Raw genomic sequence first — 19224 nt, forward strand, 5'->3', positions numbered from 1 at the left:
GCTAAAGTCCTTGCAGCCATTTGGGCTTGCTAGGTATGTGGTCCCCTTCTAGGTAAAGTGATCCAAATTGTACTTTCTTGCTCAAAGGCTATTACTCATAGAACCTGTTTTGAATGAAACAACCCCTACTATGACTGCTGATTAACCAGTGGCTTAAACACAAACCTGAAACAACTATATACAGGCTAGCCAACTGCCACTGTGAGGCAATGACAGTGGTTTAGTGTTCAAAAGCCGCACTCAGGACCAAGTAATGGCGAATCAATCCAATCAAATTCTCTCTTTAGGGACACATAAATGCCAGGTGAACAAAGAGAAGGCAAGTAACTCAAGCTCAAGTTGTGGAGCTTTTAGCAGCTGTGTGGTAAGTGTAGAAAATGAATTATTTATGGAGAAGCTTTCAATTGTCATCCAAAGAGTGAACCCAAACACTTCTTGAAAACAAGCTCACCCCACTAGGAACCCATGAATAGCACATTGAGGCTAAGTCATTGATGCTACTAGAAAAATATAATGCCATGAAGCATTCTCCAAGGATAAAGCTTTCAAAGGGAAACCAAGTCATTCCATCAGATTGAATCATTGTACCAATAAAAATTTTAAACTATCTTTTTTTTCTAAAGTGTGTGGGGGGAATGAAGAGAAGTTATAATACCCTATCCAACAAAGGCCTCTTAAACCTCTGAATCTTCACTTCTCCTCAAATCTTAAACCCTTTTCCTGCCCTGCACTCTCACCTAATGGATCTGTTTTTACATCATTGAAAAAATACCGACAACCAGGAATTTTCTCATCCTTTAACCACCAAATCAACCAGTTTCTCTTTATTGGCACCCATGTTTTGTTCTTTTCTCCTGTGAAAAGGCAAAAACTGTCCCCATTCCTATATGAAACCAGTTATGCCATCTGTATCCTATTCCCTCCAGCCTCGTCACGGACTTTGCTCCTGAAAATTTCCCAAATCTTTCCTGCATCATCAGTTTTTTCCTTTCTGTTGAAAACATGCAAGTACACTCTAGTTCTCTTTCCCCATACTTAAAAAACTGTTCTGGGAAATTAAACAAACAAACAAACAAACAAACAAAATCTCTGGAGTCAAGATAGCTTTTAATTCTGACCCAAACTTGGATAAATTATACTACAAAAAAGGAAAAGTTTCTGTAAAATAAAAAATCACTATTAACAAAATGAGAAGACATGTTTGCAACTCAATATCACAGAGGGATAATGTGCCCGATATATTAAGAGTCCCTACAGGGGCTGGGGATGTGGCTCAAGCGGTGGCGCGCTCGCCTGGCATGTGTGCAGCCCAGGTTCGATCCTCAGCACCACATACAAACAAAGATGTTGTGTCCGCCAAAAACTAAAAAAAAATAAAGATTAAAAAAAAAATTGGCTCCTTAAAAAAAAAAAAAGAGTCCCTACAAATGAATAAGAAAAAGACCAACATCTGATTAGAAAAATGAATCAAATGTAAAAAGAGACAATTCAATGAAAAGGAAATACAAAGAGCTTTTTAACTTTTGAGAATATATTCAACCTCACTCAACATATGAGAAATTAAAATTAAATTAAAAGTATACTAAGAAATCATTTTTCTTTTCAATACTGTTTTAGTTGCTGATGGACTTTATTTTATTTATTTATATGTGGTACTAAGAGTGTCTCACACATGCTAGGCAAGTGCTCTACCACTGAGCTACAACCTCATCCCAAGAGACCATTTTTCACTTTTCAGAAGGGTAGAGATAAAAACTTTGATATTATTCTGTATGGTAAAATAGACCTCATCACTGCTGGTAGGAAAGATATTGATACAAATTACATAGAAACATTTTGGCACCATATCTATCAAACTTATAAATGTACTTACCTCTTTTTTTTTAGTTGTAAATGGACACAATATCTTTATTTTACTTATTTATTTTATGTGGTACTAAGGATCGAACCCAGTGCCTCACACATGCTATGCAAGTGCTCTACCAATGAACTATATCCCAGCCCCTGTACTTACCTTTTGATTCAGCAAATCTTCTAAGTAATTTTATCCTACAGATATATTGTCTCATGTATGAAATACCTATGTACAAAATTATTCTTTGTAGTTTTGTTTGTAATAACAAGAGCTTGAAAACAACCTAAATATTCATCATTAGAGATTACTAAAGGATTGAATAAATATATTATGGCATATCATGATATAACAACACAATGCAGCCATAAATAAAGCAGAAGACCTTTTTGTATGCATTTGTGGAACAATTTCCAAGACATGCTGATAAGTAGAAAAGGAAGGGACATGGGCAGCAATAGATGCATAATGAGCTACCTTTTGTGTATATTTGTTTAAAAGGAGGGAAGGTGAAAGAGTGCACACACACACACACACACACATAAAACGTTTGCTTGAAGAATGTTTCCAGAAGGATTCATATGAACCTGAAAACACTGACAATAGGGTAGAAAACACTGTAGATGAGAGCAAGTTATGGTAGTTAAAGTTTTTCATAGTATATACTTTTTTCAGGGGGAGGGAACTATAGATTTAATCTAGAGGTGCTTTACCACTTACCTACATACCCAGTCTTTTTTTTTTTTTGAAACAGGGTCTCACTAAGATGCTGAGTCTGTCCTTGAACTTGAGAAGCTCCAGCCTCAGCTCCCAAATTGCTGGGATTATAGGTGTGTACTGCCCCACAGGGTTTGTATACCATTTTGTACAATGTAACACAATCAATTTACAATTTTGTCTTATTTACAATATCTTAAGAGTTATCCTTTGGTGGTGGTATACTCCTGTAATCCTAGCAATTCAGTAGGTTGAGGCAAGAGAATCAAAAATTCTGAGGCCAGCCTGGACCACTGTGCAAGACCCTATCTCAAGATGAAAAATAAAAAGGGTTGTTAAATGGTAGAGCACCCCTGGGTTCAATAACCAGTACTAAGAAAAAAAAAAGTTTTTCTTGACCTACTTCCTCCCTATCAATATCTTTATTTATTTGTTTATTTATTTATTTTGCAGTGCTGGGAATAAAATCCAGGGCCTCGTGTATGCTAGGCCAGCCTCTACCACTGAGCTGCATCCATATTTATTTGAATTTAATTTTTGTTTTGGTTCTAGTGATTGAACTCAGGTTTACTTTACCACTGAGCTACATCCCTTGGGGCCTTGTTGTTTTCTGAGGCTGGCCTCGAACTTCCGATCCTCCTGCCTCAGCCTCCGAAATCACTGGGATTACAGAGGTGTGCTATGGTGCTCCACATAGCATACCTTTTAGAAGATGATCTTTTTTTTTAATATTTATTTTTTAGTTGTAGTTGGACACAATACCTTTATTCATTTATTTTTATGTGGTGCTGAGATTAGAACCAGGGCCTCACATGTGCTAGGCGAGCACTCTACTGCTGAGCCACAACCCCAGCCCTAGAAGATGATTTTTTATGTTTCATCCAGTTTGCTTATCTACATTCTGTGACAGGGATGACCTGAATTACATAGCCTATCATTACCAATAATAAAAGTCCATTCAGTTTACTTTATTCCTGCAAGAGAATAATCTCATTAACTCTAGTCAAAGGCTCATTTCAGGTCTGGGTGAGGGCATATGGTCATTCAATATTACCATATAATGACTTTGGGAAGAAAGGGCTAGTTTCTAAGAAGAGGACATTGGTATAGGATAAATGACTGGCATCTCTAATTTACCAAATTACTTGCTATTTTCTAAAAGTATCCTCTAGGCTGGGTGTGGTGGCACATGCCTATAATCCCAGTGACTTGGGAGGCTGATGCAGGAGGACTGCAAGTTTGACACCAGCCTCAGCAATTTAGCGAGGCTCTAAGCAATTTAGGGAGAACCTGTTCCTTTTTCTTTTTCTTTCTTTCTTTTTTTTTTAAGTATTTACTTTTTAATTGTAGCTGGACACCCAATATCTTTATTTCATTTTTATGTGGTGCTGAGAATCAAACCCAGTACCTCACACGTGCTAGGTGAGTGCTCTACCACTGAGCCATAACCCCAGCAAGGGAGAACCTGTTTCAAAATAAAGAATAAAAAGTTTGGGAATTTATCTCAGTGGTAAAGCACTCCTAGGTTCAATTGCAGTACAAAAAAATAAATAAAATATCTTCCTATATTTATTTTCTGTGCTTTACCTTATGAGATCCCCTCAGTCAGAATCTCTTCCTGTTCACTATCTTTTTTTTTATTACTTAGCCTAAATATTGCTCATCTCAAAAACAAATAGATAAACAAAACCCCAAAGCCAGAGCCTCTTATCTGTATGCCCTTTGTAACTTGCTTACACCTTTCCCTAATAATAAGGGATAGGGATTATTTTTTCACCTGCATGACCTAAGATTTTGCCAGGCACATTTAACAAATATTTGTTGAATCAATGAATGAAAGAACACTAGCTGGGGGCTGGAGTTGTGGCTCAGTGGTAGAGCACTTGCCTAGCATGTGTGAGGCCCTAGGTTGGATTCTTAGCACTGTATATAAATAAATAAGTAAAATAAACGTCCATCAATATCTTAACACTTTTTTAAAAAAGAACACAGGCTGGGGCTGGGGCTGGGGCTCAGCAGTAGCATTCTTGCCTGGCACGTGTGAGGCACTGGGTTCGATTTTTAGCACAACAAATAAATAAATAAAGGTCTATCAACAACTAAAAAAAAAAAAAAAGAACACCAGCTGTACCATTCAATTTCTACGTTTTCTTGGATCTTAACATTCCATGATCCTTTGAAATTCCAACTCCAAAAAATAACTTACTTGGTGATGTTTGTTGTTGTTATTGTTGTTGTTTTTGCTGAGCTGGGGCCTGAATCCAGGGCCTCATGCATGCTAGTCAAGTGGTTTACTGAATAGCAACACCCCCCGCCAGAACCAGTAAGTTTTTATGACCTCTGGCAAATGTTTGGTAGATGAACAAATGGCTATCAGGGAAAATTTTAGGAGAAACATCAAGAACTGAATAAATGGCTGATCACACTTTTAGTATGCTCTTTCTTCTCCTTCTCCTTCTCCTTCTTCTTTTCCCAGGGGCCTGGGATCAAATCCATCCAGGACCTTGCACATGCTATGCCAATTCTGCCACTGAGCTAAATCCCCAAGCCCAGCATGCTTTTTCTTTTTTATTTTGTACTGAGGATCAAACTCAGGGGTGCTTTAACCCTGAGTCATATCTCCAGCCCTCTTTATTTTTTGTTTTGAGAAAGTGGCTTTGCTAAATGCTGAAGCTGGCCTCGAACTTGCAATCTTGCTGCCTCAGCTTCTAGAGTCTCTGGGATTACAAGCAACCACCACCACACCTTGTAGCATGTTCTTTCTCAAAGAACAACTACCCACTTAAGTAATATTTTTTGCCAAAAATGCTTAACTTTTAAATATAAAGAAATAATTTGGGGCTGAGGTTGTGGCTAAGTGGTAGAGCACTCGCCTTGCACGTGCGAGGCCCTGGGTTTGATCCTCAGCACCACATAAAAATAAATAAAATAAGTGTATTGTGTCCAACTACAACTAAAAAATAAATATTAAAAAAAGAAATAATTTAATTAATCCAAATTAAAGGTAGGATGTTGGGAAATTGCTCTAGAATAAAGGAAACTAAAAGAGAGGTAAGGAATAAATGCGAACCAATTTAAAAAAAAAGCTATAAAGTACATTATGAGAATATGTGGGAACATTTGACAAACGCTCACATATTAGGTAATAAAATTGCATCTGCATTGTATAATTGCGGACTGAACCCAGGGGTACTCTACCACTGGGCTCTATCCCAGATCATTTTATTATTTTATTTTGAGATAGGGCTCGCTTAATTGCCCAGGCTGGCTTTGAACTTATGCTTCTTACGTCTCAGACTACTAAGTAGCTGGGATTACAGGCACGTACCACTAGGCCCGGCTACATTGTGTTTCTCAATGATGACAATTGTATCATGGTTAGGTAGATGTATTGGACTGAATGGTGGCCCTGCAAAAGACATGTTCATGTCCTAATTAATCCCCAGAACCTGTGAATGTTATTTGGAAAAGGGGAATTAATGGATGTAAGGAATTTTGAGATGAAGAGATTATCCAGGGCTATCTAGGTGGTCCCTAATTCCAATGAAAAGTATCCTTACTTGACACAGAGGCAGAAAATAGGAGGTAATGTAAATGAAGAGGCAGAGATTGGAGTGAGCAGGCTGTAAATCAAAGAATGCCAATAGCCACCAGAATCTGGAAGCAGCAAAGAAATCATTCTCCCCTAGAGCCTCAGTACCAAAAAACAAACAAACAAAACAAAAAATGTGCCATGATGTCTACTTTTAAAGGGATCATAAAATAATATATCTATATCTGTATTTACATCTATCTATCTGGAACCAGGGATTGAACTCAGTGGTGCTCAACCACTGAGCCATGTCCACATCCTAAGCCTTCTTTAATATTTTATTTAGAGACAGGGTCTCACTGTGTTGCTTTAGGACCTCATTAAGTTGCTAAGCCTGGCTTTGAACTCTCAATCCTCCTGCCTCAGCCAACTGAGCCAATGGAATTACAGGCAGGCACCACTGTGCCTAGCCAAAAATAATATTTTTAAAAGCTATATAGGATTAGGGTAATAGCTCAATGGCAGAGCATTTGCCTAGCATGCATGAGACATGAGACCCTTGAGTTCAATCCCTAGTACCACCAAAAAAAAAAAAAAAAGGAAGGAAGGGTTATAGTTTGGATATGAGATGTCCCCCAAAAGCTCTGGGGTTAACACAGAAACATTCAAAGGTGAAATGAGTAGATTATGAGAGCAGTAACCTAATCAGTTCATCCTAATTTGAATGGACTAACAGTGTAACTGTAGGCAGGTGGTGTGTGGCTGGAGGAGGTGGGTCACTGAGGGCGTGCCCTAGAAGGGTTCACCTTTCCTGCAGCCCCTTCCCTTTGCTCTCTCTGCTTCCTGGCTGCCATGAATGGAACAGTGTCCCTCCACCAGGCCCTTCTGTCATAATGTTCTGCCTCAGAGCAATAGGGTCAGCCCACCATGGACTAAATCTCTGAAACTGTGAGCTCAAAATGAACTTTCCTCCTCTAAATTGTTCTTGTCAGGTATTTTGGTCACATCGATGAAAAACTAACACAGGAAGGAGTGAACAAAGGAAATAAAGGCATATTTGTGTGTGTTTAAATTAAATATATATATATATATATGTGTGTGTGTGTGTGTAAATATATATGTACACACACATATATGGATGTATATATGTGTTTCTGCATGTGTATATATATATAAATAATATGCATATGCATCCATAGTAAATAAGGTAAAATGTTGATATTAACAATTGATAAATTAAGGTGAAGAGTATATGGAATGGTCATTGCACTATTTTTCTATTGTTATATAAAATTGGAATTTGTAAAAAAGAAAAGAGGAGTTCTTGAGCTTTAAAAAAAAATGACTTGCGGGGCTGGAGATATAGCTCAGTTGGTAGAGTGCTTGTCTTGCATGCACAAGACCCTGGGTTCAATCCCCAGCACCACAAAAAAAAAAAAAATTACTTGCAGGCTGGAGTTGTGGCTCAGTGGTAGAGTGCTTGCCTAGCACATATGAGGCACTGGGTTCGATTCTCAGCACTGCCGCAGTCTGGCTGGGCACAATCAGGAGCCACTTGTCAAAAGAAACTAACTTTATTTTTAGAACCACACAGGCCAAACAAAACAGCCTCTCAGGAAAAATCCTCAGAGCCTCAACTGCCACCACCGGCTTTTCACAAGCCTCTCTCTCCCACACAAGCCTCTCTCCACCTCCCACAATCCTCCTGCTCTTGAGGCCGATTGGCTGGGTCACGTGGGCGGAGCCAAAAAAAGTCCCCCAATGAGCAGCTCCGTGGTCTGAAAGGGCAGGGAAACAGTCCAATGAGCATCACCGCAGAGGAGCCAATCAGCTAGATGTTGCTGGGGCCGAGGAGCCAATCAGCTAGATGTTGCTGGGGCCGCTGTGAGCCAATCATCAGCCGGCAGCTGGAAGTTTGCTGGCAGCTGGAAGTTTGCTGGGGCCCCTTTGGCTGTGGCTCTCAACACAGCACCACATATAAATAAATGAATAAAATAAAGGTTCATCAACGTCTAAAATTTTTTTAATTACTCACCATATCAAGGCTGTCTATCAATGATTAAAGACAGCATCCATATAATTTCATATGAGGACAGTTATTTCAAAAACTTTTTGGAAACCTCAAGAACGAGTCAAAACCAGCAAGATCTGCTGCCCTACACCCCCTACCCAGTCCTCCTGATGGAAGGGCTATGAAAAGTATGAAATGCTTTTGAATGGCAGAGCTGAGCAAGCTCTTTATCTTACTTACAAATAAGGGTAGCATGGGAAAGGAGAAGGGGTAAGTTTAAATAAAACTAGAAAGAACTACTTAGGAAATGTACAGGTTTTCCCCTTCATCAGACTCATTATTATTTGCATCACTGACAATTTCACATGCACATATAAGTTCCTCCACATTCTACCTTTATGGAACTAAGTACAGAGACCATATTATTAAAAATCTGGGGAGAAAACACAAATTCAAAGTAATGGTGGTTTAAAATAACATAAATATTGTATAAGCAGTTATCAGATGAAAGAAATTCAAAGCCCAGTTAAGCTCTTTGCTCTCAAAGTTGAAAATGAAATGAAAGCAATTTTTACAAGTATATTAGTAAAATAAATACAGTGGAAATGAGGAAAACATGAACTAACAAGCTCACTTCTGTAATGATATAAAGATAAATGATATCTACAAAAGTGACATAGTCCCAAAATAAACCAACCAAAGTAAAGAATAATCTTTGAAGCTAGGAATGGGAACATGAACCTGTAGCCTGCTAGCTACTCAGGAGGTTTATGTAGGAGGATTACAAGATAGCAAGGCCCTGCTTTGGAAAAAAAGAAAAAGAAAAAATATATATATAAGAAAAATTTTAAAAAGCAATAATCTTTGCGTAAATTTAGACTTTTTCTTTTTTGGTACTAGAGACTGAACCCAGGGACGCTTAACCATTGTTAACCACTGAACCACATCCCAGCTCCTTTTTTTGAGAGAGCATCTTGCTAAGTTGTATAGGGCTTTCCCTTAGTTACTGAGGCTGGAGTCAAACTTACGATGCTCCTGCCTCAGCCTCCTGAATCGCTGGGATTACAGTCATGCACCACCATGCCCAGCTAAATTTATATTTTTTGTTAGGCAGACTGCACTCATATGCATTGCTAATTTAAAAAAGAATTAATGCCTGCAGAGTTACGAAAAATGGTGTTGTGAATGGATAATTATGATTGTAATGCATTCCACTATTGCCATGTATGTAAGAAATTTTTAAAAAATAAAAAAAAATTAAAATGGGCAAAAAAAAAAAAACCCAAAAAACAAAAACTAATGTCTGGCATGGTGGCCCACACCAGCAACTCAGGAAGCTAAGATAGGAGGATAGAAAATTTGAGGACAGTCTCAGCAACTTAGTGAGTCTATAAGCAACTTAGTGAGACCCTGTCTCAAAATAAAATAAAATAAAAAAGGACTAGGGTTGTGTCTCAGTGGTTAAGTGCCCCTGGGTTAAATCCCCGCTGCCATAAGTAAATAAATAAAATAAAATGCAGAAAGACAGTTACCTGGGGCTGGGGATGTGGCTCAAGCGGTAGCGCGCTCGCCTGGCACGCGTGCGGCCCGGGTTCGATCCTCAGCACCACATACAGGGAAGGATGTTGTGTCCGCCGAGAACTAAAAAATAAATATTAAAAAAAATTTCTCTCTCTCTCTCTCTCTCTCCCTCCCTCTCTCACTCTAAAAAGAAAAAGACAGTTACCTACTTAGTGTCTCTGTCTCTCTTTGTCTCTCTCTCTCTCTCTCCACCCTGGGTTTGATCCCATCACCAAAATAATAAATAAATAAACAGGAAAGAGAGAACTAGGTAGGTAACCATTTTTTTCTGCATTTTATTTTACTTATTTATTAGCACCTGGGATTTAACCAAGGCATGCCATATCCCCAGCCCTTTTTTAATTTTTTTTTTTTTTTAATTTTGAGACAGGGTCTTGCTAAGTTGCTTAGGTCCTCATTAAATTGCTGAGGCTGGATTTAAACTTGCAATCTTCCTGTCTCAGCCTCCCAAACCACTGGCATTACAGGCATACATTACCAAGCTCGATTTATGTTTTTGAATTTCAATGATAAAAATATAATAAATTATTTTAATTTAATTTTCCACTCAAACATTCAAGTATTTATTGAACACCTGCCATATATAAATTACCATGGAGCAGGTTGTTGTGGGAGGGGTGGGTTTGAGGAAAAAATATACATATATTCTCTATGTGCACACATGTGTCTCACTTATATGTATGAACCCATTTTGGGCAGGGGGTAGTACCAGGGATTGAACTCAGGGGCACCCAACCACTGAGCTACCTCCCCAGTCCTGTTTTGTATTTTATTTAGAAACAGCATCCCACTCAGTTGCTTAGCACCTTGCTGTTGCTGAGTCTGGCTTTGAACTCACCATCCTCCTGTCTCAGCCTCACAATCTGCTGGGATTACAGGCATGTGCCACTGCACCCAGCTATGAATTCATTTATTAAGCATCTGCTATATGAATTCACACATTATAAAAGATACCCTTTGCCTGGTGCTGTGGCATAGGCCTATAATTCCAGAGACTTGGGAGGCAAAGGCAGAAGGATTGTGAGTTCAAGACCAGCCTTGGCAATTTAGACTCTGTCTCAAAATAATAGATTAGGGGCTGGGATTGTGGCTCATCAGTAGAGCGATTGCCTAGCATGTGCAAGGCTCTGGGCTCAATCCTCAACACCACATAAAAACAAATAAATAAAATAAAGGTATAAAAAAATATAGTGTACAGCCTAGTGAGTTTGAGCATATTCATTCACAAGGTTGTACAAGCAACACCACTTTTTACCATTTTCATCATTTCCTAAGAAAACCTTGTACCCATAAGTAATCATGACCAAAATCTCCTCCCTGGTCTCTGTGACCATTAATCTACTTTCTATCTCTGGATTTTCTCAATCTGGATTTCATGTAACAAAATCACATAATATGTGACCTGTTGTGACTGATTTCTTTCACTTAAAATAGTGTTTTGAAGTTTTATCCATGTTGTAGCTGTTTCATTCATTTTTATTGCTGGATAATATTCCATTTTATAGATATATCACATTTTGTTTACATATTCATCAGTTGATGGACCCTTGAGGTGTTTCTATTTTTTTACTATAATGGTGATATAGTGATGCTATGATATTCATGTACAAGTTTTTGTGTGAATAAGGTAATCATTAATATGAATAATTAATATTAATGCACTAATTTTTTTTTATGGTACCAAAGATTGAACCCAGGGGCACTTAACAACTGAGCCACATCTTCAGCCTTCTTTTTTTTTTTTTTTTTAATTTTATTTTGAGACAGGTTTTCCTTAAATTGCTAAGGCTGGTCTAGAATTTACAATCCTCCTGCCTCAGCCTCCCTAGCCATTGGGAATACAGACGTGGACCACCTCACCTTGCTCCCAGCCTTTTTTTTTTTTTTAAGTCAATTTACTTTTTATTTTATTTTCTTAGTTGTTGTTTGGATACATGCCTTTATTTTATTTATTTTTATGTGGTGCTGAGGACCGAACTCATTGCCTCCTATGTGCTAGGCAGCACTCTACCGCTGAGCCACAATCCCAGCCCCTTGCCCTTTTATTTTATATTTATTTTTTAGGTATAGTTAGACACAATACCTTATTTTATTTACTTATTTTTAGTGGTGCTGAGGATCCATCCCAGGGCACTGCACATGCTAGGCAAGTGCTCTACTGCTGAACTACAACCCCAACCCCTTCCAGTCCTTTTTTAATATTTTATTTTGAGACACGGTCTTGCTAAATTTCTGAAGCCGGCAAAATATATATATATTTGGTACCAGGGATTGAACCCAATGGTGCTTTTTCCACTGAGCCACATCTCCAGCCCTTTTTATTTTATTTAGAGACAGGGTCTTGCTGAGTTGCTTAGGGACTCACTAAGTTGTTGAAGCTGGCTTTGAACTTGTGATCCTCCTGACTCAGCCTCCAGAGCTACTGGTATTATAGGTGTGTGCCCCATGCCCCGTAATTATGTTTTTTATTGCTTTTTTATTTATTTTTATTAATTGTATATTAATGTATCAATGTAAAATCTACAAAAGTAGCTGATTGTGGTGAGCATCATGTAGTGGATTTTTGTTGGTTAGGGCTGCCTAGCATCCACCTCTGCTGCCCCATAGTAATAGTACCCATAATCCCTTGTGTGTGACCACATAAAATGCTTCCAAGGAAGCTGACTACCCCTATATCCGAGATATACCAAATTTGGCTTAAGCCTAGCCCATGCTAACTCCATGGACATCCATGAGCTCACTGATGACAGGTGATCTTAATTCAGGTAGATTGAGATATGAAAGGCCTTTGCTGGATCTTCTGGGGAAGATGTTTCCTTGATATGATGAAGTAACTTCCTAGAGAGATATTTCTACTAGAGGTGAGGGAAAGACAGATAACTTTCCTAGAAGCAGCTAGCTGTAACCATATGGACTTCATGCAGAAATAAATATAGAAATGTCAAATATTTTAGAAGCAGAAATGGAAAGAAACCCAGTCTTTGTTATCATCGTTGAGGACAAAGCTTAACCTGAATTTCCAGTTGATGACTAAATTCCCTTATTGTTTGAGGTTAATTTTCTGTTGCTTGCAATCAACATAGTACATCTCAGTATTAGCAGAAACTAAGATTTTTATAATACTTATAAAACTTTGACCTACATGAGATACAATGGATTTTGTCCAAGGAAATGATGAAAGGTTTCATGTGGAAAGTAATATCTGAATTATAACCTTCCAATTATAAAGTTTTGACTAAATACTGTGAGCTAACCAAAACTAAGCAGATTTCTTTTATTGTAGACCTTCTGAGAGCCTTTAGCATACTAACGTGAATTCTGAATATATCCAAAAGAGGGACATAATATGCAGTGTTTACTAAATTTACTTCACCCTAAACACACAATAATATTTCAAGGAATCCAGATGGCACAGGAAACACTGGTATTTATAATGTTAATGCATGGCCAGGAAAAAAAAAAAAAAGAACAAGATCATCCTGGCCAAGTTATTAGAAAGCTTTTACGAAGATGAAGGCATTTGAAACTACTACTACTACTACTACTACTACTACTATTATTATTATTATTATTATTATTATTATTATTTTAGATGGGATCTTGGTATGTTTCCGAGGTTGGCCTCAAACTCCTGGATTCAAGCAATCTTCCTGCCTCAGCTGCCTGAGGAGCTGAAATAAAAAACACATGCCACCATGCACAGCAAAATAATTTTTAATAGATTCTAACAAGTAGAATGGATCTAGGTAGCTTCTTTTTGTTGTGGTGGTTCAAAGTATTTATTTGAAAGAAATGTCAGAACACCATGACACAGATCTGTAATTCCAGTGACTCAGAAAAGTAGGAAGATAACAAGTTCAAGAACAGCCTCCACAAAATTTAGTGAGACCCTGTCTCAAAATGCAAAATTTAAAAAGACTAGGGATGTAGCTTGGTGGGTTCAATCCTCAGTAGCAAAAAAAAAAAGGAAAAAAAATCAGGATGGCTGGGGATATAGCTCAGTTGGTAGAGTGCTTGTCTTGCATGCACAAGGCCCTGGGTTCAATCCCCAGCACCACAAGAAGAAACAGAAAAAGAAACCAAATAAACAAAATGGAGGCACATGCCTATAATCCCAGTGACTCAGGAGGCTAAGGCAGCAAGATGGCAAATTTGAGGCCAGTGTCAGCAACTTAGCAAGACTCTGACTCAAAATAAAAAGTAAAAAGAGCTGGGGATGAATATGTAGCTCAGTGGTAAAAGCAACCCTAGTTCAATCCCCCAGAACCAAAAAACAAACAAAATATTAGCAACTATATCTAGTTGCACATTTAAATCAGTTTCTTTCTTTTTCAGGGTTACTTAACCGCTTAGATATATCCCCAGCCCTTTTTTGTATTTTATTTTGAGATAAGATTGCATTGAGTTGCTTAGGGGCCTCGCTAATTTCTAAGGCTGGCTTTGAACTCACCATCCTCCTGCTAGTGGATTACAGGCATGTGCCACCATGCCTGGTTCACATCAGTTTGTTGACTAAAATTCATCAGCTAAATTTTTCAGTCAAGAAGAAACCTTAGCTGGTCATTGTGGCAAACAATAATCCCAGTTACTCAGGAGGCTGAGGCAGAGGGATTGCAAGTTCAAGGCTGGCCTGGGCAATTTGGTGAGACCTTTTAAAAAAATTTTTTTTAAGAAGATTTAGTCTTTTTTTTTTTTAAATATCTTTATTTTTATTTATTTGTTTTTATGTGGTGCTGGGAACTGAACCCAGGGCCTCACGCATGTGAGGCAAGCTACAACCCCAGCCCGAGACCTTTTAAATATTAAATAAGAGCAATGGGGATGTAACTCAGTGATGGAGCACTTGCCCAGAAAGAAAAGAAAGATACTTGCAAGGGTAATCAATAGTGAGTTATTCTTTAAAGTTATTAGTAAGGCTCTTTTTCTGGAGCCCTAAAGCAAGCTCAACAAATAAAAGATAACTATTAGTAAAATATGCTAAAGTGAAAATGTATTGCACATTGTATTTATAGGGACACCTACAAATAGAGTCAAGAGTGATGATGATTCCTTTATATTTGATAAGGCACCTGGCAATGCATTTGTTACATATCAGCATCACTGTAAACTCTATAAATATATCCTGAAATAAACACTACATCTTTTCAACTCTGGCCATCCAATGGGAACAGCTGACAGTTGGAAAGAACTCTGCAGGTTTGTAGGTGATAAAATTAGAGAATTAAGCATTGTTACTTTATTAAGATAGAATCATTAAGTCTCTAAAACCTACTTACAATTATTTATGGTAGCTCCATTTACTCGAGAAGAAGAAATAGTTCTCTTCTATTTTTTCCAAATTAGTTCTGTGAATAAGGGTGATTAAAGCTTGAAAAGAAAAAGAGTGGGGTGCATGCCTGTAATCCCAGTGGCTTGGGAGCCTGAGGCAGGAGGATCATGAGTTCAAAGCCAGCCTCAGCAAAAGGGAGGCACTAAGCAACTCAGTGAGACCCTGTCTCTAAATAACAAACAACAGTAGGGCTGAGGATGTGGCTCAGTGGTCGAGTGCCCCTGGGGACTGTATCAACCAATCAATGAATAAATAAATATTCAGTAAGCATAATACATAAATATACAAAGATGTCTGGTTGTTGTTGTTGTTTTTGTTGTTGTTATTATTATTATTATTTTGGTACTAGGGATTGAACTCAGGGGCACTCAACCACTGAACCATATTCCCCAGCCCTGTTTTGTATTTTATTTAGAGACAGGGTCTTACTGAGTTGCTTAGCACTTCACTAAGTTGCTGAGGCTGGCTTTGAACTTGTGATCCTCCTGTCTCAGCCACCAAAGCCACTGGGATTACAGGAATGTGCCACCACTCCAACTGGTTATATTATTAATTTTTTACTTTTAATTTTATTTTTGGTACTGGGGGTTAATTCAGGGGCACTTAACCACTGAGCCACTCATGCAGCGCTTTGTTTAAAAAAAAAAAAATATTTTGAGACAGATCTTAAGTTGCTTAGGGCCCAGCTAAGTTGCTGAGGCTGGTTTTGAGCTTTTGATACTCCTGCCTCAGCCTCCCAAGTTGCTAGGATTACGATCATGCACCACCATGTCTGGCTATTACTATTTTTGATGCTGGGTGTTGAATCAATGGCCCTGAGCATGCTGACTGTGAGTTCTACCACTAAGCTACAACCAACTTGGTTTTTTGTTTTGTTTTGTTTTATATGATTTTGGAAATAAAACCCAGAGCCTCACATATGCTAGGCAAGTACTCTACCATAGAGCTACATGTCTAGCCCTTACCCTTATTATTTTAAAAATAAAATTATCCCAACTACTCTCCCATCATATCATCCCCAAAGTAAAAATCTAGGAATACAATTATTTCTTCACTTTTCATCAATGGCAAAATTAGAAAGAGAAAGAATGCAAAAGTTAAGGTTCCTCTCCCCCACCCCAGTATTGGGGATTGAACCTATCTAGGGGTGCTTTAGCACTGAGCTACATCTCCAGACCTTTTATCTTTTTATTTTGAGACAGGGTCTCTCTAAGTTGCCAAGTTGTAATCCTCCTGCCTCAGCCTACCAGGTTGCTGGGATCACAAGGGTATACCACCACACCTGGGAAGTCCCCTTTTCAGTAGTGAAATAAAAGTGAGGAAATAAAGAAAATTCAGATGACTAGTGAGAATTGAGAACTAAGAAAAAGATAAAAGTAAAGAGAGAGAGATTGACAGACACAAGTCCATATAATTGGGCTGTAGAAAATAAAAAATCCCAATAGAATGTGGGTGCTGAGATAGATCACTAAACTGAGAGAATATTGCATTCATGTCACTCCTCTGAGATATCAGCTTGGTGATGCTATGTAGGTCATTTTATCTTTCTAAGCCTCTGTTTCCTCATCTGACATACAAGGAGATTGAACAAACTTTCTCTGATATCCTATCTCTAACTTTCTATGAATCCCTAGAAGGCTCTCAAGTGGTGGAAGCTAATACAAGCTAAGATGGAAATTTGGAAGAATCTGAAGCCTAGCAAGAATCTAGCAGAGATTGTCAGTCAGATAGAGGAACAGCCAGGGTAGGAAAAGAAAACTGAGAAGTTGAAGAGTCAAGAGCAGTTGCCACGTGAACCATCTGCAAGTGCTCTCCCAACAATGCAGTGGAAGAAGAGACACCACTACCTCCTCATATAATTACTGCTATTGGAAGAACCATATGAAATTGGTTGATATTCAATTATTATGAAAATGGCTATTTCAACTTAATATTTTTAGATTATCTCATTTGGAGACAACGAGTCTTCACAGTACTGACAATTAGCAATTAACTGATTTACATGAAAAACAGTAGATTGATTTCTTAATTTTTTTTCAAAGTTGATGGTATATAGTAAACTAGAAAAACTATTACTATTACAAGGATCCTACCATTCATAATTGTGGTTAGATTAATCTCTCTCTCTCTCTCTCTTTTTTTTTTTTTTTTTTTAGTACTGGGGATTGAGCCACATCCCCAGAACTTTTTAATATTTTATTTAGAGAAAGGGTCTCATTGAGTTAGGGACACACTAAGTTGCTAAGGCTGGCTTTGAACTCCGGATCCTCCTGCCTCAGCCTCTGGAGCCTCTGGGATTCCAGGCATGCGCCACCACCACAGTGCCCTGCAATTCTCATATTTTTAAAATACAATTCTGAGGGCAGGAGTTGGAATTCAATGGTAGAGTGAACCCAGGGCCTCATGCCTACCCTGCATGAGGCCCTGGGTTCAATCCTGAACACTGTGGAAAACAAAAAAGAACGTTAAACCTAGAAGAGGAAAGGAATATCCCAACCATACAGTTTAAAAGCATACAGTTTAAAAGCTTGAAGCCAATCCTTGCCTAATCACAGAGGAACTGAAAGAAGTATTTAGTTACATTACTCTGGCTTTCTGGTAGAAGGAACTAGCTCTAAGGAACTAAGAAACTAAAAAAGAGAAGCAAAAATGGGTGGCTCAACTTTTGCCATCCAAATACAAACAGCAAAGGATTCTAGTTGGGTCTTGTTAAAAAAGGAAAAAAAGAATGACATCTGGAGATTTGGGGTTTGGCCCTAACTCTGACACTAACTCGTTTGACCCTGAGCAAGTCTTCACTTTTCAAAATCTGAAGTTTCACATGCTAGAAGCCCCGGGTCCAATCTCCAGCAGTGGGATTTAAAAAAAAAAAAAGAAAAGAAAAAAAAAAAGGCAAACATTGAAGTTTCATGTCTTCAAAATGAGGGAGAGGAACAAATGATCTAAAGGAAAACAATTTCAAATTTAGAGAAAAATTTCAAGAATAGTTCAAGGAACTCCCACAAATTCTTTAACAAAATCAAAAATCATTTTTTTTCATTATTTCCTCTTTATATTTGTAGTTATAAACATATGCCAATTATTTTCTGAACCGTTTTAGATGAAGAAACATCTTTTTCTTTTTTTTTTTCAGTGCTGGAGATTGAACCCAAAGCCTTGTGCATAGGGCAAATGCTCTACCACTGAGCTATATCCCCAGCTCTAAGGGAAAGATATTGTTGGTAAGAAATACAGGAGCAAGAGAGGTCTGTGGATGTAGTTCAGTGGTAGAGAAGTTGCATAGTGTGTGTTTGGTACTGGGGCATCAAAACAAAAAACTAAATAAAATAAAACTTTCTCTCATGTAATCACAGTAGGGATATGAAAATCAAGACATTTAACATTGATAAAATACCACTATCTAATTCACAGTCCATACTAAATTTGGTCAGTTGTCCTAAAAATGTCATTTAAGACTGTTTTTTTCTTTTCTTTTTTTTTTTAAATAAAGTGAGAGTGAGAGACGGAGAATTTTTAAATATTTATTTATTTTTTTTAGTTTTCTTTGTTTGTATGTGGTGCTGAGGATCGAACTCGGGCCCACGCATGCCAGGCGAGCGTGCTACCGCTTGAGCCACATCCCCAGCCCAAGACTGTTTTTTTCTTAGTCCAAAATAAAATTCAAGATCACATATTGCATTTGGTTGTCATGACTCTTTTGTCTTCTTTAATTTGAACCAGTGCCTTAGCCTTTTCTCTTTCTTGACCTTGACATTTTTGAACAGAACAGGTCAGTTATTTTATAAAAATGTTCCTCAATTTGGGTTTATCTAATTCCTCGTGATAGATTCAGTATGTGCATTCTGGGTAGGATTACCACTGAAGCAATGCTATGTCCCCACTGCTTCTTATTTGAAGGTACATAAGGTCAGCATGTCCCAATATTGATATTAGACCCGATGACTTGGTTCAGGTGGTGTGAATGAAGTTTCTCAATTATTTCATCCTTGAAACTATGAGGCAATTTATGGAGAGACATGTTGCCATGTAAATATACCCATCAAACTTTCACCCACCAGTTTTAGTGTTAGTGTCCATGAATGAGTCTCTTCATCATTCTGTACTTACATCATTCTGTACTCACTTCTTATAAAGAAAAGCTTTCCTGTCTACATTTATATACTAATTCACTTATATATATTAGCATGGGGTCCATGCCAATA

The sequence above is a fragment of the Marmota marmota genome, unplaced genomic scaffold (genome assembly GCF_001458135.2).
Source record: "Marmota marmota marmota unplaced genomic scaffold, marMar, whole genome shotgun sequence".
NCBI classification, from domain to species: domain Eukaryota; kingdom Metazoa; phylum Chordata; class Mammalia; order Rodentia; family Sciuridae; genus Marmota; species Marmota marmota.